The sequence below is a fragment of the Rattus norvegicus genome, chromosome 3 (assembly GCF_036323735.1).
Source record: "Rattus norvegicus strain BN/NHsdMcwi chromosome 3, GRCr8, whole genome shotgun sequence".
Lineage (NCBI taxonomy): Eukaryota > Metazoa > Chordata > Mammalia > Rodentia > Muridae > Rattus > Rattus norvegicus.
The window spans coordinates 179,347,472-179,366,917 of NC_086021.1; the positions used below are offsets into that span (position 1 = coordinate 179,347,472).

The window sequence follows — 19,446 nt, forward strand, 5'->3', positions numbered from 1 at the left end:
CCCAGAATGTGGGAGGCAAACAGGTGGATCTCTGTGAATTCAAGGCCAGCCTGGTCTATAGAATAAGATTTTAGGACAGGCAGGGAAACTCTATCTTGAAAGTCAAACTAACTAATAGATAGGTAGGTAGGTAGATAGATAGATAGATAGATAGATAGATAGATAGATAGATAAAATCGGAATATATAATCTCAGTACATGCAATATAGAGGCAGAAGAATCAGGAATTTCAGGTCACCCTTGGTTAAAAGAAAGTTCTAGGACAATTTAAGCAACAGATTTTTTCCCCCAAAACTAATTAATTAATTTAATCAAAACTTTATTTTAATTTTCAATAGACCACTGAGAAAGGTTCGATCGCAAATGGAAAATCCAAGATACAATCACACTATTTTAAAAATACAAATCAAACTGGACTGAGTGGTGCTTCAATACTTGGGAGGTGGAAGTCATCTGAGTCTCAAATCCAAACAAAATTGTATAGGTCTTTTTTTTTTTTTTTAAACACATGCACTGATATTCTGCCTCTACGTATGTCTGTATGAGGGTGTCAGGTCCCTTAGAACTGAAATTACAAGGGGTTGGGGATTTAGCTCAGTGGTAGAGCGCTTGCCTAGCAAACACAAGGCCCTGGGTTCGGTCCCCAGCTCCAAAAAAAAAGAAAAAAGAAAAAGAAAAAAGAAAAAAAGAACTGAAATTACAGAGAATTGTAAACTGCTATGTAGGTGCTGGGAACTGAACCCTGGTCTTTCATAAGAGCAGCCAGGGATCTTAACCACTGAACCATGTCTCCAGTCTCACATTTTTTTTTTTTTTTGGAAAGAAAAAAAAATATTGGTACACATGAAAATATTTAAATTCACCGTGGAGGTGATCCAAGCCTGAAATCCTCCCAGCCATTGGGACACTGAAGCACAAGAGGACCCGCCTAGGCTTCTTATCAAGACTATCTCTCAAAGAGAAAGCAAAAATAAACAAGAATTTAAATCCACTCGGCCGTGGTGGCAGTGGTGATTTAATCTCAGCAGAGGCAGGTGGATCTCTGAGAGTTCCAGACCAGCCTATAGTCTACAAAGCTACAGGGCAGGCAGAGCCACACAGAGATACCCTGTCTCAACAAAACAAAACAAACAAAAACTCCCCCCCCAAAAAAACATAATTTAAATCGGGCCAGGGAGACTGCTCTGCTGGTAAAGATATTGGGAGCCAAGCCCGATGACCTGTGTTCAATCCCCGGGACTTAAAAGGCAGAAGAAACTCACTCCCCAAAGTTGTCCCTTGATCTCCACATGTGTTCTATGCTACGTGCGTATACACACATAAATAAACAGGAAAGAACTGAAGGGATTTTCTTATCACGAAAAAATTTGAGTATGGGTTAAACAAACCAACGAGTTATCTGTAAAATGTTTGGCACATGCAAAATTCTTTAATAATTTATATGAAGCTATATGTGCTCAGAGATGTATACAGAGACCTACAGAAAACTGACATGATACATTAGAATTTACACTTTAGAATACTTTTCCAGATTACAGGAGAATTGAAACAGTTGTGGTTAACACGTTGAAATTATAGAACTGGGTACTGGGTTACAGGAGAATCAGTCTACTATTTTTTGCTATTCCGTTTACATGCACTTCAAATTTGTTCAGACTAGTTCTGAATAGTCTTTTTTTTTTTTCTTCGATAATGGGATACAAATGACCTTTTCTCCACTTCCTGTTTCTCTCTATTTTCCATAAACCTTCCGGTAAAAACCTTTGAAATTAAAGGTGTATTTGACAAAAAAAGAAACTTAAAACTAGGATCTAACAACCTTATAAGATGTTTCCCATGCTATGAAACTTTAGCGGCTGGAAAGGCCCGCCTGTTACCGGTGTGTGCAATATTCTTTTGGGACAGCACTGTGCCATGAGAACCTATGTTGTAAATATAGTCAGATGATAAAAGGGCCAGCTATCATAAAAGCTTTCAAAGATCAGCAACCATTTAAACAAGCACACACACACACGCACACGCACACACACACACTGGCACAGGCATAGCACCTCCTTCCTGCTTCTTAAATGTTAAATGACAAGACGCTCCGGTTTTATTTCTAAACTTCCATGCAGTAAGCAGAGAGCAGGGCAGAGTTCTACATACCTCGGTGCTGACTCAGAAAGGAAGGGTTCCACATTCCTTAATTAGCAGTATCAGAAGCACTCCACTTCCGGCTGTGCAGTTCCCATTTCGCCCGACACACAGTGTGCACAACACCCCACAAGTCCACGAACGGGACGGTGGTGGGAAGGAAAGCCTGGAACGAAGACGGTGCCACTTAATTTAACGTGTTCCGTTCTATTCGCTTACACACATCCTCTTGTCCTAATGTTTACCAGACAAAGATGTCCGATGAGCTTCGAGACTTCAGACATACGCTATGTATCTGGAGATCACAGTGAGCAGTAGATAAACACTAAGTTTGAAAATATAGCTGTCTCAGCTGGGCGTGCCTTTAATCCCAGCACTCCAGAGGCAGAGGCATGGGGATGTCTGTGAATCTGAGGCCACTCTAGTCTATAGAGTGAGTTCCGGGCCAGCCAGTGCTAAGCAGTGAGATATTGTCAAAATAAACGAACAAACAAACAAACAACAAAAACGGCTTTCTCAGCTACTCACAGGCAAATGATTCTAAGCTGGGTAGCCAGCACTTGACTTTTTAGTACCATTTACTGAAACTGTTTAAGATGCTGTCCTCCGAAGATAAAACCTTGAGGAAGATTTCCTAGCTAGATTACACTGCTATCCAAGGTGACATAGTTGATCAAATCTGAAGACTAGGTGGCAAAGCTAACGCAGCTTAAAGGAAATGTCATATTCTTACAGAAGACTTTTTTTTTTCCCTTGTAAACACTGGGTTTGACTTCAGCCACAGTTACCTCAGGTAAAGTTCAGAGAGTTTTCTTAATTGTTGTCGTTCATCTTCTGTTGTCTGTTTTTGTTTGTTTGTTTAAAAAACACAGGGTCTGGGGTTGGTGATTTGGCTCAGTGGTAGAGCGCTTACCTAGCAAGCACAAGGCCCTGGGTTCGGTCCCCAGCTCTGGGGAAAAAAACAAACAAACAAACAAACAAACAAACAAACAAACCCACAGGGTCTTATTGTGTAGCCTAGTAAAACTCCTGGCAATTCTCCTGTTTCAGCCCCCCTGAAATGGAATCATATTCGACCTTGAAATTTCTATATTACACAGAAAGGACCACCGCTCCTTGCCAGAGGGTTTTCATAGAGAATGACTCTAAGTAGACAGTCGGCTGATTCAACAGGGTTTTATTAGCAAACTATTTCGAGAAGTATCATTCTGTACGTGGGGGAAGCCTAAATCTGTTCCCCAACGTATTGTATCCCATGATCCTTATGTGTTTGCTTGTCTCTTTATTTAGAGACAGGGTATCCCCGGCTGGTCTGAAACTTGTGATCCCCTGACTCACAATTCCTTGAATTGTCTATAGTCCTTCTGGTAGGTTCCTACTTGTTTTAACTGTAAATAAGACAGAATGACTTGTGCCTGTAGTCTCCACACTTAAAAGACACACACACACACACACACACACACACACACACACACACACACACACGAAAGCCAGGCAGTGAAACACATGCCTGTTTGTGAGAAGTATCACAAGATCAAATAAAACCAACCATCTGGGAAATAATGGAAAAATCTTTTCTTCAGAAGAAGAAAATTTCAGGCTGGGCATGAGGGCTCACACCTTTAATCCCAGCAGTGGCTAGGGGATCTTCTGCATGCCCGGTTTCAGGCTAGAGCCAGGAAGTGAGGCTAAGTCTCACAAAATACAAGATAAAAAAAAAAAAAAGATGCCAGGCAGTGGTGGTGCATGCCTGATTCCAGCACTTGAGGGGCAGAGGCGGGCAGATCTCCAAGTTCCAGGCCAGCCTGATCTACACAGCAAGTTCCAAGACAGTCAAAGGCTACACAGAGAAACCCTGTCTCAGAAACAAACAACAAAACAAGCATACAAACCAACAAAGGAGGAAAAAAATACACATGTATGTATGTGTTTTATATAGATATATTTTACATACAAACTTGACATACATTTAATTTAATTTGTTTTATCTGCTTTTTCTTAATTTACAGAGTTCCACACTGTAACCCAGGATGGCCCGGAACTCAGCAATTGTCCTGCCTCTGCCTCTCCGATGCTGAGACTGTAGACGTCAGATTCCACACCCCTCCGAAATACATCCATTTAAAACAAGAATCACGTGAGGTCCCCAGCTCTGAGAAAAAAAAAAAATCACGTGAGGTTTAACACACAAATTGTGGGCAGCCAATGGCCTTGGTGAGTTAATTAGATCTCAAACTAAGAATGTGTGTTAGTAGTTCAAGGCCAGTTTAGACCTTTCACAGTCCTGGTACAGCCTTCAGCACCAAAATAAATAAATAATATGTATATAGATGGGTATATGGATAGACAGATGAATAGATGAGTGGATGGATGGATCTTGGAATTTTTATGTTAGGTAATATCATGTAAGACATAGTTTTCCCTGACTCAGTTTCGCTTACAAGATAAGCCAAATGTAGTGGCTTCTTCCTGTATTCCGGAATTATGACATGCTCAAAAAATATGCCGCCACTTAGTTATGACCCTTAGAGAAGCATAAGTCACAGACTTGGGCTTTCTTCATTTATTGGTTTTGTAATCAGACCTACTTGGAACAGGCCTTAGGTACTTAATACGGTGCAGATGCTGGGAAGGTGGCTCAGGGTAAAACGCTCCTCGGACATGGGAAGGGCCCTGAGTTAAAACGCCAAAAACAAGAAGAAAAAAATGCAAATAAAGCCCAATACTGGACACAGTCCATAACTAGAGAAGTGAACGAGTCTTTCAACATGAAAGAAATCCAGAGTGAAGTGAAATGGATCTCACCAATATTTGAAGGGCAATACTCAAATGCTGGAGAGACAGCTCCAAGGTTAAGGGCGTGAACTGCTCTGGCAGAGGACCAAAGTTTGGTTCCCGGCACCCACAACCTTCAACTCGCAACCCACTGTGACTCCAATCTCAGGGGATTCGATACCCAGTCTGGGCTTTTTGGGTGTACCTATGTGCACATCCTCCAATATAAACAACACATACACACAATCAAAAAAATAAAAACTAAGCTCTTTAAACAACAACACAAAGATAAGGTCTTCTTTTTTTATTATTATTATTTTTTTTTATTAACTTGAGTATTTCTTATATACATTTCAAGTGTTATTCCCTTTCCCGGTTTCCGGGCAAACATCCCCCTCCCCCCTCCCCTTCCTTATGGGTGTCCCCCTCCCAACCCTCCCCCCATTGCCGCCCTCCCCCCATAGTCTAGTTCACTGGGGGTTCAGTCTTAGCAGGACCCAGGGCTTCCCCTTCCACTGGTGCTCTTACTAGGATATTCATTGCTACCTATGGGGTCAGAGTAAGATAAGGTCTTCTAAATTAACTCTCAGAGCTCCTTCCGGATCTGTGGATTGGAAAGCATCTTTTGTTCTGCTTTTTTGTTTTTTTGTTGGGTTTTTTTTTTTTTTCCCCCCCGGACGGACGGAATTTCTCTTGTGTAGTCCTGACTGCCCTGGAACTCATTCTGTAAACTATTCTGGCCTCCAACTCAGAGATCCACCTGCCTCTGCCTCCTGAGTGCCCAAATCAAAGGCATGCGCCCCCACTGCGTGGTGTCATTTTTTTATCTTGTATTTTGTGAGACTTAGCCTCACTTCCAGGCTCTAGCCTGAATCCTGCTATGGCACAAAACATTTTTTTTTAATGAATTGTAGTTGGGGATTCTATTGAAATTATTTTAGCTACACCTAAATATGAAGGTTGGAAAGGAGGTGTTCTGAAGTGGGGGAAGAGGTTCTGTAGGGGGAGGAGCCAGGCCTCTCTCCATATCCAAGCAATGAAGCAGAATGTGCTAACCCATCAGGGAGACACTGCAGTCTGTATGGTCGTGAGTCAAAGCTTTCTTTGTTTGTGTGTTTTGAGACAGGGTTTCTCTGTCCTGGAACTCACTTTGTAGGCCAAGCTAATCTTGAACTCACAGAGATCAGTCCTCCTCAGACTCCTAGGGGCTGGGATTAAAGGCATGCACCAGCAGGCTGGTTATGATTCAAATTTTTGAGACCTTCATGCCCCTAGGTTTCATATGAAAAATAATAATATAAATAATATTAATTATTATTAATTAGTAATAATAACAGAGACTTGAGATTGTTGCCTATCGTGTGCATAGCCCTGCATTCTACCCTTAGCACCACGTGGCGAGGTGATCCAAACCTGTAATCCCATTGCGGGGAAGTTGGAAAGAAGAGATTCGGAAGTTCAAGGTCACTCTCTACTTTCTGGAGTATGTGAAGCCAGCCTGGGCTACATGAGATCCTGCCCCTGAAGGGACCTAATTCTAAGCTTTGGGACACAAGGACACTCACCAGGGCTGGTAGGTTCCGTTTCTGCTCATACAGAACGGGTAGAGAAGTTGCTCATCTGCTCCTAGACATGAACTGGAGCCGTCTTAGTAACTTTGCTGAGGTTTGGGTTCACCGGCTGCTCCCTCGCCTGGCAGAGGTGCCTGCCAGCCCTGCAGATGTTGTCGTGACGGTTAGATAGCAACCTTGGGCCTCCTGGCCCTACTGATATTTCTCTGCCTATCTTCATTAATTGGAGTCATTTCCTTACTCATAGACTGGCAGTTTATCCGGAGGCTGTCAGTAGGAACTAAAAGATAACAAATTATATAAACAAGTCCACCATATATATTTTTTTTCCTTTTTTTTTTTTTTTTTTTTTTTTTTTTTGAGGACCTATGTTTTTTTTCCCCTGTCCCTTAAGTTTTAGGTGGTTTTCAGAAGAGCGATCTGGTGTTTGTGTCTTTCCTAGGACATTTGAAGGTTTAAGCCTTCTGCAAACATTTACGTTTCTGACCAGCCAGCAGCACTTAATATCTTCGACACTTCCCAAGATTAGAAAAAGGAGGAGAGAGCTTAGAGAGAGATTTGGCAAACAAGCCTGTCATGGTCTGGCAAGGAAATGCTGCGGCAGCACTCTCTGGCTCTCAATTTATTGGGACATTTGAAAGCAATTAAAATATCTTCTCTCCCAACGTATCCTTCTACGTTTTAAAGCACTCTCGGGCTGAGAATTGAAAACTCCCATTACAATGGAAATGGATTACCAAGATGATCAGAGACATTCGCCCCTACCAGACTTTCTGATTGTCCCAGTTAGAATAATTAATGTGCCAAGCCAGGTGGCCCACGCCTATAATCCTAGCATAGGTAGACAAATCTCTGTGAGTTCAAAGCCAGCCTGGTCTACATAGTAAATTCCAGGATAGCCAGGGAGAGAGAGAGAGAGAGAGAGAGAGAGAGAGAGAGAGAGAGAGAGAGAGCCATGTCAAACAAAACAAAAAACAAACAAACAAACAAATAAAAAACAATGCCCCCAAAACCCACAAGGGTGGTGGTGAAGGTCTCTAATCCCACCAATCTGAAGTTGAAGACAGGAGAATCAGAAGTTCAAAGCCATCCTCTGTTACATAACAAGTTGGAGTCCATCCCGGCTAGATCAAATCCCGCCTCAAAAATAATAAGTAGGGCTAGAGTTACAGCTCACTGACTAGAGTTCTTGCCCACCATGTAGGAAGCCCTTGGTTCAATCCCTAACACAGCAAGAATTAAAATATGAATAAGTCCTTGAGCATTATGTATGTGTGGGTGCAATGCGTGTGCTACAGCCTACATGTGAGGTCAAAGGTCTTCCCTCTCCTTCCAAATGTGGGTCCCAGGGACTCAATTCATCTGTCCCCTCAGGAAGCCCCCGTTACTCACTAAACCCTAAGACCAGCCCTGCCGTTGCTTAACAAGTCAGGACGTCCTCTGCTCCCTGGCAGAGTTAACCAACCTGTACTGTGGATTTGTGTTTAAATAAAGTTTTGTTCCTTCTTTCTTTCATTTTTGAGGCAGGGTCTAATTATGTAGCCCTGGGCTGGCTTATAACTCTCTTTGTAGACCAGGATGGCCTCAAACTAAGCAAAATCCTTCGCCTCTGCTTTGAATAAAGTTTGTCCCTTTGCGAAAATAAACAGAATAAACAAACAAATAAATGAATAAATGTATTTAACTGAGTATGCTTTTTAAAATTAAATTAGTATCTTCCCGATAGGTATGGCCCTTCTCACTCATCCTTGGTGTGTCCTTAAACTACTTCCAACACACACGTGACGATTTCACCGCCCCCTTACCCCCCCTCCCCCCCCCAAAAAAAAACTACCAGCGATTCCGGTTTTCCTTCCCGGGATTAAAGCACTTTACACTAGGTGTAAAGCTAAACGCACCGGGGCGGACTCCCGGGCGTCATCTGTCCCCGTGTGACTTGCAGAAAGATCCGGGGACCCTCTGCGACCTTGACCCCACGCGGGGGCAAAGCCCACTTCTGAACCCCGAGTGGGAACAGAATCAGTCCGGACCCAACCCGGCAGTCCCCGCGGACATAAAGTGTGGTTGTGCGATTTTCTCAGTAAGATGACCCGAGGCCAGCGGCGTGTTTGCTGCTCACACGGAGACGGTTTTGGTGCATTTGGGTTCTCTACAGTCAGCACTTGGGCCCGCGACCCGGTGTCGTCTTAGGCGACTATATTTTGAGAACATGTGGTGAAAATTGGGATTTTTTTTTTCCTTCTTCCTCCTCCCCTCCCCACCCTTCTTCTGCCTAAGAAACAAGATAAGCCTGTATGCAAATAGATTCCGGGTAACCTCAGAAGCGCTCTCAGTTTTAACTTTATTGACTGAATTTCGAGTTACAGAGCCTTCCTGCGAGCCGACTAATTTCTGTTTGCATGCCTACAACGTTACCAACATTCCACGTCTGAATCACTGGGTTTATCGCGCCAAAGCTGCTTCCATCCACACCAGCGGAGACAATGGGCGTCCTCTGTGTCAGCTCTAGGACTGTTTATGCATGGCTGTTTACACGGAGAGACACAAAAGGGACAGGGTTGTGTTTGTTTTGTTTTGTTTTTTTATCTTACTACTGTTGTTGTTGTTATTATTATTATTAGTAGTAGTAGTAGTAGTAGTAGTATTACATTTTTAAGATTAATCTTTCCGGATTAGCAAAGAAAGTACTGGGTCCCCTCGATGCTTTTTCACAGCCCGGTGCCATGACACCTCTTCTCATTGGTTCAGGGATATTTAAGGAAGTTTTTAAAATTGAAGTGAGGGCCGGAGGGGAGATGTGACTCAGCCACAGAATGCTCAGCCTTGTTTGACACACACACACACACTCACACACAAATAAAGTTATTAAATTAAAAAAAAAAGTAGATTGGTACCGTGGCCAAACGATTTCAAGGTAACATTTGAAATAGTTTTATTCATGTAGCTTCATAGGCTAAAGAAACATACAGCGTGCCATTCCGATGAATACAACTACTCTCCTTTTGAGGTTAAAAACGACTAGTTTCTTGAAGAAAAGGTAGACTTCTATATGTTGAATAGTTTAAGGTGGCCAAACACCTCCCACCAAACCCTCCTGCAAATAACCCTAGCTAAACTCATTGGGTAATGCACAAAGTCGAATGGTCATTTTAAAAACAAAAAGCGATGCCTGCTCTTCCCCTTAACCCCAGCACTTGGGAGGCAGAGACAGGCAACCAGCCTGGTCTTCAGAGTGAATTCCACAACAGCCAGGGGTGCATAGAAAAACCCTGTCTCAAAAAAAAAAAAAAAAAAAAAAAAAACTTTAAAAAAAAAATACAGGGGGAGCATTTTGGAAGGTGGGGGCGGGGGGTGGGCGAGCAGTACCAAATTCACCGTGTACGTGTCAGGAAAAGCCATAATGCGACTCATTCGTGTGAACAATCCACACATGCCAACCGTAAAGAAAGTTCAGTGGACAGCTCTAAGACAAGAAAACTAGAGAAATGCAATGGAAAAGCCGAACAGGAAACAGAAGCGAGGAGGACAACCTCGAGGCGTTTGCCAGAGAGAGCAAGCAGGAAGTCTGACGGAGCGAGTGCGTGACGGTTTATTTTCTAGAGTCTTGTTATCAGGTGAATGAACTCCCTCTGGAGGATGTAAACAGGCAGGCTGGGATGCCTGGCCGCTCCAGGAGCTCCTGGAGATGTAGAAAGCTTCTCAAAGCCAGTTCTTCTCCAACGCCAACCGCGGCGCTTTTCTGAAAGGAAACACTGACTGGTTCATGAAATCATCAAGATTTCGAAACCTGCTTACACCATTTTTTTTTTCTCTCTCTCTCTCTCTTTCCTCTGCCAAAAGCAGTCGGTGGCCCAAACCCATAGGCTGTCCCAGATTTGCTGAGGACTGGGGAGTTTGGGCAGAGTGGGCATGGCTGATTGGGGGTATCCTTCCGAATAAGACAGAAGTTCAGAACCTCCCCATACCCTGCTGGTCCATGTGGAGGGGATTATCGCGATCTCCCCCGGGGCCTCTGATTAACTAATTCTGGTGCAGTAACTATTTGGCCATAGCCCTGGCCGGCCTCCAAGTTTCATGTGGAACTGTAAATGGGCGTGGACCCCAGATAGGCTGCCCTGTGTTCCTAGGAAGCCTTACATACAGCCCCAGCCCTGCAGAATTTGGCTAGAGACGGGTTACAGATGAGAGGAGTGTGTTGGCTAGGGAATACTGACTTCTTGATCCGTTTCTCAGTACTGAGCTCAAGCTATAAATTCGAGAGAGCTGGTTTTTCCGCTTAAAACAGCTTCATCTTATCTCTTCTCTTAAAGGGGAGATTGTTGGTTTTGGATATACATATGTGTGTGTATGATATATATGTATAGGTATATATGTATATATATATGATATATGCATGTGTGTGATATAAGAAACATATAAATATCCCAAAAGCATATATATATATATATATCAAGTGTGTATATAAATTAAACAAATATATATGACACATATTTAGCACACATATATATCCATATATATATATATCCCAAGTATGTATACAAATTAAACAAATATATATGATATATATTTAACACACACATATATATACATATATATCAAATGCATATATAAATTAAACAAATATATATTTGAAACAAGCTATCATGAAAGTCCAGGCTGCCAACTATAATTGGCTTTGTAGCTGAGGCAGGCTTTGAACTCCTGATCCTTCTGCCTTCACCTCCATTGGGGGTTCGTGGAATGCTGTGGACTGGGTTTCATACACACGCTGAGCAATCGCCCCACCCACTCGGCCACATCCCCAGCATTATTTACTTATAGAGTTTGCTTTTTAAAACAGGGTGCCTCTATATAGTCCTGGCTGCCCACCCAGAACTTGCTATGTAGACCAGGCTGGCCTCAAACTCACAGAGATCCCCCTGCCTCTGCCTCTGGTGTGCTGGGATGAGAGCTATACGCCATCACACCCAGCCCTTATACGAATTCTTTAAAAGGTTGTTTGTATTTTATCCGTGTGAGTGTTTTGCCTTCGTCTACCTCATACATTCTTGCTGCCTAGGGAGGAGGTCAAAGGGCATCGGATCCCAGGAAATGGAATTACAGCTGTGAGCAGTCAAGGCTTTGGGGAGCCAAACCCATGTGCCAACTCTCATTTATTCTTGACACATAATTTTAGGCTAGATGTGGCGGCATGACCCTCTGATCCCAGCAGAGGGTGGGCAGAGGCAGATGGATCTCTGCAAGTTCCAGGCCAGCCACGACTACGTAGTGAGATCTTGTATAAAACAAAACAAAAACTTTATAAAAATTTAAAGTGTATAAAATTATAAATTTTAAGGTAAAAATCAGTGAGTTGGGGTAAAAAGTCAGTAAAGATGAACGCTTGGTGTTGGAAACTCCCCACAGTTCACCTTCACCTAGGACTGCAGAAACCCTCCCTCCCTCAAATGGCGCCTTCTGTTTGCATTGTAGTGTTAAGAGGATTTCACAGGTGACTTCAAGGCACAGAAGAAAGGAGAATGTCCCATTTGATAGGTTGAAAATCAGTGGCTCAGACAAGAAAAAAAAAAAAAAAATCGGTCCCTTAGGATTCCAGAGCTTAGTTCAATTTCCCCCTGAATTTACACGCTCTTATCTTGAACGGGAGACACGGGGAGTTTGTGTGTCCTGCTTTCCAATGGATCCCGTGTTTGTAACTTCTAGAATCCACAAACAGGGTTTCTGCCAGTTGCCCCTCTCTGCCTTGAAGCTTCCTGTTCTCCTCCTGCCTCCTGCCTCCTGCCTCCTGCCTCCTGCCTCCTGCCTCCTGCCTCTCTCTCTCTCTCTCTCTCTCTTTCTCTCTCTCTCTCTCTCTCTCTCTCTCTCTCTCTCTCTCTCTCTCTCTCTCTCTCTCAACACACAGATTACCTGTAAGAGAAGGAAGTGGTCTAAAGTATGGGTTTTCTGTGAAATGGCTTCCTCTTTCTTTTTTTCTCCCAGAGTGCATTCTGGTATCATTTTATCCCAGCCCTTCCCCCCTCCCCCTTCCCCTCCTCTATCCCACCCCATCATTTTATTAATGATCCCCACTGTGTTTTAATTTCCTTTGTGTGGCTAGTTGTGTGTTTTGATTTCACAATTTTAACAATGATGTAAGAGTGTGGACTTTTCCCCCCTGTCACCAAGGGAGAAAACTATTATTATTCTTTTTAAATCTTATCATTTTTCTAGTAATTCACTCAGTGGGTGGTTATACTGGTACCATGGGAAACACAATGTGGCGTTTGATGACAAACTCAGGCTGGTGTTAGGGGGACAATTGGGAAAGGGAAGCCCTCTCAAGTGGGTAGCTAGAACACCTGAGGGACGGGACATTTCTGTTGAGGAAGGAGGAGGAAGGCCATGTGGGGAGGAATTCGGCTGAATTACTCAGCTAAAAGTCCCTGTGCCCTGCCCTCCTGCTGGGCTGGGTTGTGTTGGGCGGAGTCAGCCTTTTCCCCTGCCCTTGGCATTGTACCAGGCTGTCTTCTGACCCAATTTCATTTCAAACCTTGTAAAAGGAACCCCTGTTCTCTGCTGGGTGATGCTCCCCTCTGAGGTGGCAAATCCCTCTCTCTGGTGCTGGGTTTCTCTGGGTCCCATTTGCAGAACACCAGGCATTTCAGGGGCAGGGAAGAGGAAGGCAAACATCTTGTGTAAACTCCTTCATTCCTGGCAACACCTTCTGAGTGTCACCCCCGTATTCTTTAATCCTAACTACAAGCCCCCAGTGGGACAGATCTATGAATGTCCTCACTCACAGATGGGCAAAATCTGGGGCACAGAGATGGCAACCGGCATGCCCAGAATCACACAGCTAAACTTTGCTGCATGGAGCTATTTCCTCAATGATGCCTCCAGGCTGGGTTTGCCAAAGTTCGCCCCTCAAACCTTGTCTCCGAGGCACAATCAGTCCCTCTTTCTCCCTCTTCTCTCTCTCCCTTTCTGCCTCCCACCATCTCAAGGGAAAAAGCATTAGGAAGTCAGGGAGAGTCCATTCTAAAACAGACTGAGCAGGGAACTGCAACCCACCTGGTTCTCTTTTTTTAAAATCTGATTAATTTTGAACCCATGTGCCGGTTGTATCACATGTTCACAGTGTCTCTCTAGCAAGTTCAGGTCAGCCAGAAGAGAAGCTGCGGTTCCTATATTAAGAAACGGCAGAGAGGGCCAACAAGATGCCAGGACGGTGATTGGACACTTGCCTGCCAACTTAAGTTTCATCCCCGGAACCCACACAATGGAAGGCACTGACTCCCCAATAATGCCCTGACCCACACGCTTGAGCCGCAGCACATGTGTCCACTCACACGCACAGCAAATAAGTTTGTTTTTTTTTTTTTTTTTGGTTCTTTTTTCGGAGCTGGGGACCGAACCCAGGGCCTTGCGCTTCCTAGGCAAGCGCTCTACCACTGAGCTAAATCCCCAACCCCAGCAAATAAGTTTTAAAGTGTAACGTATGTGTTTGTTGGAGACGGGGTCTCTACGTTGTCCTGGAGCATGCACTATGTGGATCAGGCTGGCCTTGAACTCGAAAAGACCACGTGTTGGGATTAAAGGCGTGTGTGACCACACCTGGCTGAAAAAAAAAGTTGTTTTTTTTGTTTTTTTGTTTGTTTGTTTGTTTTAAAGCAGCAGTGATCAAACAAAATAAGAGACAAAAAATAATAAAAAAATAAAACTGGGCTGGAGAGATGGCTCAGTGGTTAGAGCACGGACCAGAGGTCCTGAGTTCAAATCCCAGCAACCACATGGTGGCTCACAACCGTCTGTAATGAGATCTGATGCCCTCTTCTGGTGTGTCTGAAGACAGCTGCAGTGTACTCACATATAATAAATAAATCTTTAAAAAAAAAAAATAAAACCAACCTCAACTCTAGCCTTAATGTTTGGAGGAAGATTTCTCTCAGTTGCAAATTCTATTCACTTGGCCACAAGTAAGTTTTTCTTTGAGGTGAGGGGAGACTGGGGGGCTGGAGAGACGAGGGATACAGTGGCGAGGAGCACTGGTTAAGACCCAGGATTCATATCTAACAGCCACATGGTGGCTCACACCACCTGTAACTCCAGTCCCAAGGAATGAAACACCCTTGTCAGACACCAGACATGTGGAGCAGAGACATCCAGACATCCAGACATCCAGACTAAATGCATATACAGAAAAATAAATAATTCTCAAAAGTCTTGTTTTGTTTTCTATACATCTTAAATATATTAAAGCCTATTCACAGGCGTATATGTGTCTCTCATGCACTGTTGATATATAAGAAATGCTTTTCAGTCTTTAACCACCCATGATATGGCGAATGTGCTGTTTGTTCTGAGGTCAAGCTGGAGGCTAACCAGCTAAGCTGCGGGCTGATCGACATCTCGTTTCTCGTGGAGACTTTACGAGCCTCCAGTGTTCTCATTCTGAATCCTCATAATTGTTCCTGGTGGACGCAGAACAGGAGGAAGCCCAGCTTCATACACAAAGACTTGATAATGTTCCGGAAACTTCTTATTCTGGACCAAATCCTCCTATCACTTCTCTGGTGATTCATCCCTACCGCCTTCTGAAGAGGAAGTGAGCAGTACACACACACACACACACACACACACACACACACACACACACACACACACACACACACAGAGGCTTTCCTGTTCTTTTAAATCTTTTGTTTATTTTGTTCCCGTTGTTCTGGCTTCTGTGGATAAACCCACCACCTTGGCTGTTACGAACGCTCTGCCGCTAAGCCACACCCCCAGCTTTCTTTGTCTGGAGTTCCCTCACACTCTTTCCCCCTTCTTTGAGACAGGGTTTCCCGGTGTAGACTGGCTGGCTTGGAATTCACCAGGCTGGCCTCAGACTCACATTCTGTCTCCGCCTCCTGTGTGCTATGATTAAGGATCTGCATGCTGGCACACGCGTTTAAAAAGGAAAGCACCCGCACGGTGAAATAACACTGCGAATGATAATTTCCCCCCTCAGATTAATTTATTGTATGTTTATGTGTGTGACTGCTTTTCCTGCATACCTGTACTCTATATGCGCGCCTGGTGTCCTCGGAAGCCGGAAGAGAGCATCGGATTCCCAGAACTGTCGTCGAAAGTGGCTGAATAAGGAAAACTGAACCCAGCTCTCTCCAAGAGAAACAAGTGCTCCTCTCAACCACTGAGCTGCCTTGCCAGCCCAGCTGGATGATAATTTTAAATCAACCAATTAATTATTGTGAATGGGAACGCAAGTGCCATGTTTTTTGCTTTTGTTTTTGGAGGAAGGGATGTGAAGGTCAGAGGTCAACTTTGTGGTATCGGTTCTCCTTGTTCATCTCTATGTCGTTTCCAGGGATTAACTCAGGTCTTTTAGCTTGCGGGGCCATCTCTCCTGCCCAGTACAACCAAAAAGGTTCGGGCTGTTGTTTGCTTGTTTGTTTTGTTTGACCAAGCATGGTGGCTCACACCTTTAATTGAAGTACTTTAGAGGTAGGCAGGTCTCTGTATATATACACACATAAACATGTAAATACAATTAAAAACAAGATTTAATCTTTTATGTGTGTGATCATTTTGCCTGCATGTATGACTGTGTACCATGTGTGTCCCTGATGCTGGAATGGGCCAAAGGAGGGAGTTGGAGTCCTTGGAACTGGAGTTAGAGATGGCTGTGGGTGCTGGGACCGAAACTCCGGTCCTCTGGGAGAGCAACCAGTGGTTCCAACTGCTGAACTCTCTCCATCCTCTTTTTCTGTTTGTGACAGTGAGCCTCGTGTGACTTAGATTGGCCTTGAATTCACTAAGCACTGAGCATACTCTTGAACCCCTGAACCTGTTGACTCCCAAATACTGAAAATTAGACACATGCACCACCAGGTCTGACTTAAAATCTTTAGTCTCTTTCTATGAGGGAAAGAGCTCACACAGACAAAAATGTGTGCCCCTTGGTGCTGTCCACTTCTGTTAAATGGCCTTCCAGACCCTGGAGGTTTAAACAGAAGTAGGAGGGGCTGTGCTCAATTTGTAGAATGCCCACCTCGAATGCACGTTTCGGGTCTAGGCCCGAGATTCCAGCGCTTGAAGTAGAAACAGGAAGATGAAAGGCTTCAAGGGCATTTTTCTCTACAACAGTGGACGGCGGCCTGAGGTACACTAGACCTTGGGTAGTACTTTCTGACTACATTGGCAGTAGAAAGGGATTTCTGCCAGGATTAATTAATTTATACTGTGTAGTTATTAAACAGAAAGCAAGAAAACACACAAGCAAACAAAACAAGAAAGAAAACCAGGGTTTGTAGATGAGCTGAGATCTCACAGGAGACGAGAAGCCAAGCTCTACTGAACACAGGACAGAGCAGGACAATCAGGGAGGAGGCAGAGACAGGAGGAGTTTTCTGAGGAAGGGGAACAGAATATGCAAAGTCCCTGGGCTAAGAAGGAGCAGGAGATTTTGGAGAACTAAATGAAGACAGAAAATGTCTAAAAATAAGTGAATAAAACAGCAAGGGAGACAGATGAGAAAGAAGCAGAAACCTGCGGTGGACAGAAAGAAATGGGTTTGGTCCTGCTTTTTTTGGGAGGTGGATAGGTGGAGTTATTTGCTTTTTATTTTATTTTATTCCTGATTCCTAGCTTTCTTCCAGAAGGGTCTTAATCTTTCAGATGTTACTTACTGCAAAGGGTGTCTGTGCTGTTTTTGGACACTTAAAAAAAAAAGATTTATTTATTTCATGTATGTGGGTACACTGTAGCTGTCTTCAGACACACCAAAAGAGGACATCGGGTCCCATTACAGATGGTTGTGAGACACCATGCGGTTGCTGGGAATTGAACTCAGGACCTCTGGAAGAGCAGTCAGTGCTCTTAACCGCTGAGCCATCTCTCCAGTCCTAGGCACATTCTACTACTAATTGTTATTCTATTTTATTTTCTTCTTGAGCGTATGCATGCGGATGTGCTTGTGCATGTGTTCGTGTACAAGTGTGAGTGCATGTGTCTGTTTATAAGTGCATGTGCCCGTGTGTGGAGGACAAAGGTTGACCCCGATTTTTTGTTTTTTGTTTTTGTTGTTGGTTTTTTGTTTGTTTGTTTGTTTGTTTGTTTGTTTTAAGGAACTGTGTGCCTTATTTTTGAGACAGGGTCTCTCACTGGCTCCGAATTCACTGAATAGGCCAGACTGGTCGGTGCGTATGTGTGGTGGTGGGGTCTGTTTGTCTGTCCTGCTGACCGTGTTCTGGAGGTCTGAACTCAGCTCTTGCTTGCAAAGTTAACTTCTTACCAACAGAGCTTTCTCCCTGGCCCTGTTGGCTTCTTGTTTGTTTAGCCACAGTGTGTCAAACTAGAGGTAATCCTTTTGCTTCAGGCTTCTAAGTATGGGGATTAGGTTTGAGGCACCCTGTCCCGGGATCTTATCCTTTTCTTTCTTCCTTCCTTGTAGCTCGGGATTGCCTCAGGATTTCTGTCACCATTCTGCCTCAGCCTTCCAAGTGCTGGAACTTCAGGTTTGCCCTATTGCACTCATCTCTCGTCTGTCTGTCTGTCTACTTTGTCTACCAGTCTTCTTTCTCTCTCTCTCTCTCTCTCTCTCTCTCTCTCTCTCTCTCTATCTCTCTATCTATCTATCCATCCATGGGGTCTTACTATATAATCTTGACAAGAGATCTGCCTGCCTCTGTCTCTTGAGTTCTGGGATTTAAATGTGTTCATCACCACATCTGGCCTGTTAATTATTCTTTTTTAATGTTTGTAATCCTTCTCTTCTTCACTCGCGTATTCGTTAGGTTTTAGGAATGGCTTCGGGAAAAGAATGTTCGGTATGTTTCCTCATCTGGCCCAAAGTGGCTTCTGTGTTCCATGGTTTCCTCGATCTTTGGATTTTTGTTTTTTTGTTTTTCTGTTTTTTTTTTTTAACTCAGCTGGACAGGATTTTTGTTTTTGTTTCTGTTTTTTTGTTTGTTTTTTAAGACAGGATCTCCGACCTCTGATCTCTGACTCACTACCAATCCAGAGGATGACTTAGAACTTCTGAGTTTCCAGCCTTCACCCCTCAAGTAACAGAGTTGCAGACATGGGCCACACCTGATTTATGGGGTGCTGGGATGAAAGCCAGGGCCTCCTGAACGCTCTACACACACTCTTCCAGTTGAGCCGCATCTCCAGCCCCTCCTGGTCTTCTTTGACCTCGGGCCTTGGCGTGAGACTGGCTCCCGCCCTGAGAAATACGGCGAAGACTGTTAGTCCATCACACCTCCCATGTGACGCTCAGTACGGACTTCACGGATACCTTAATCCTCAAGCAGATTCATCCGAAATGCTACTGGGAGGCAGTGGCAGGCAACGCGCCCCTCTTCCCCGCATTAAGCCCTGGTCCTTCCTGTCTCCACGATGGGAAGTCCTCGGCTCCACCCCCTCACCCCACCCCATCCCACCCATGACCCACGAAACGGCTAGAAGCAGAGCAAACACATGCTTCCTCTCTTAAGCTGTTTCTGTCGAGCATTTTGTCATAATGTGGGAAAATAGGAATTAATACGATCACGTTGTCGCCACCCGCACAGTAATTTGGAAGATTCTCAAAAGCTTTCTAAAAGTCATTTATTCGTTTCGCGTGTGTATTGGGGGGGGGGGGAAAGAGAGCATGTGGTGGTCTGAGGATCTTCACTTGGGTGGGCTCTGGGGATCAAATTCAGATTGGCTTTTTTTTTTTCTTCTTTTTTCTTTTTTTCGGAGCTGGGGACCGAACCCAGGGCCTTGCGCTTGCTAGGCAAGCGCTCTACCACTGAGCCAAATCCCCAACCGGTCAAATTCAGATTGTTAAACATAGCAGGAAGCACCCTTACGAACCGAACCACTTCACTGGCTTCAGACTTCCAAATGATACTAAATGTGTAAAGCAGGTTCTATTGATGATTGATTGATTGATTGAGATCGTGTTTCATTTGGATGTGTGTTTTTATACCTTGTGGGA

General features: G+C 44.0%; 1 protein-coding gene across 1 annotated transcript in view; it reads right to left on the bottom strand.

The window, feature by feature from the left end:
• Zfp217 (zinc finger protein 217) overlaps window positions 1-2,382 on the bottom strand; it is a 40,676-nt gene extending 38,294 nt beyond the window's left edge. The window contains exon 1 of the mRNA XM_017591806.3: window positions 2,149-2,382. The gene's annotated coding sequence lies outside the window, so the exon portion shown is untranslated. The remainder of the gene's footprint in view (window positions 1-2,148) is intronic.
• Between the last annotated feature and the right edge of the window lie 17,064 nt (window positions 2,383-19,446).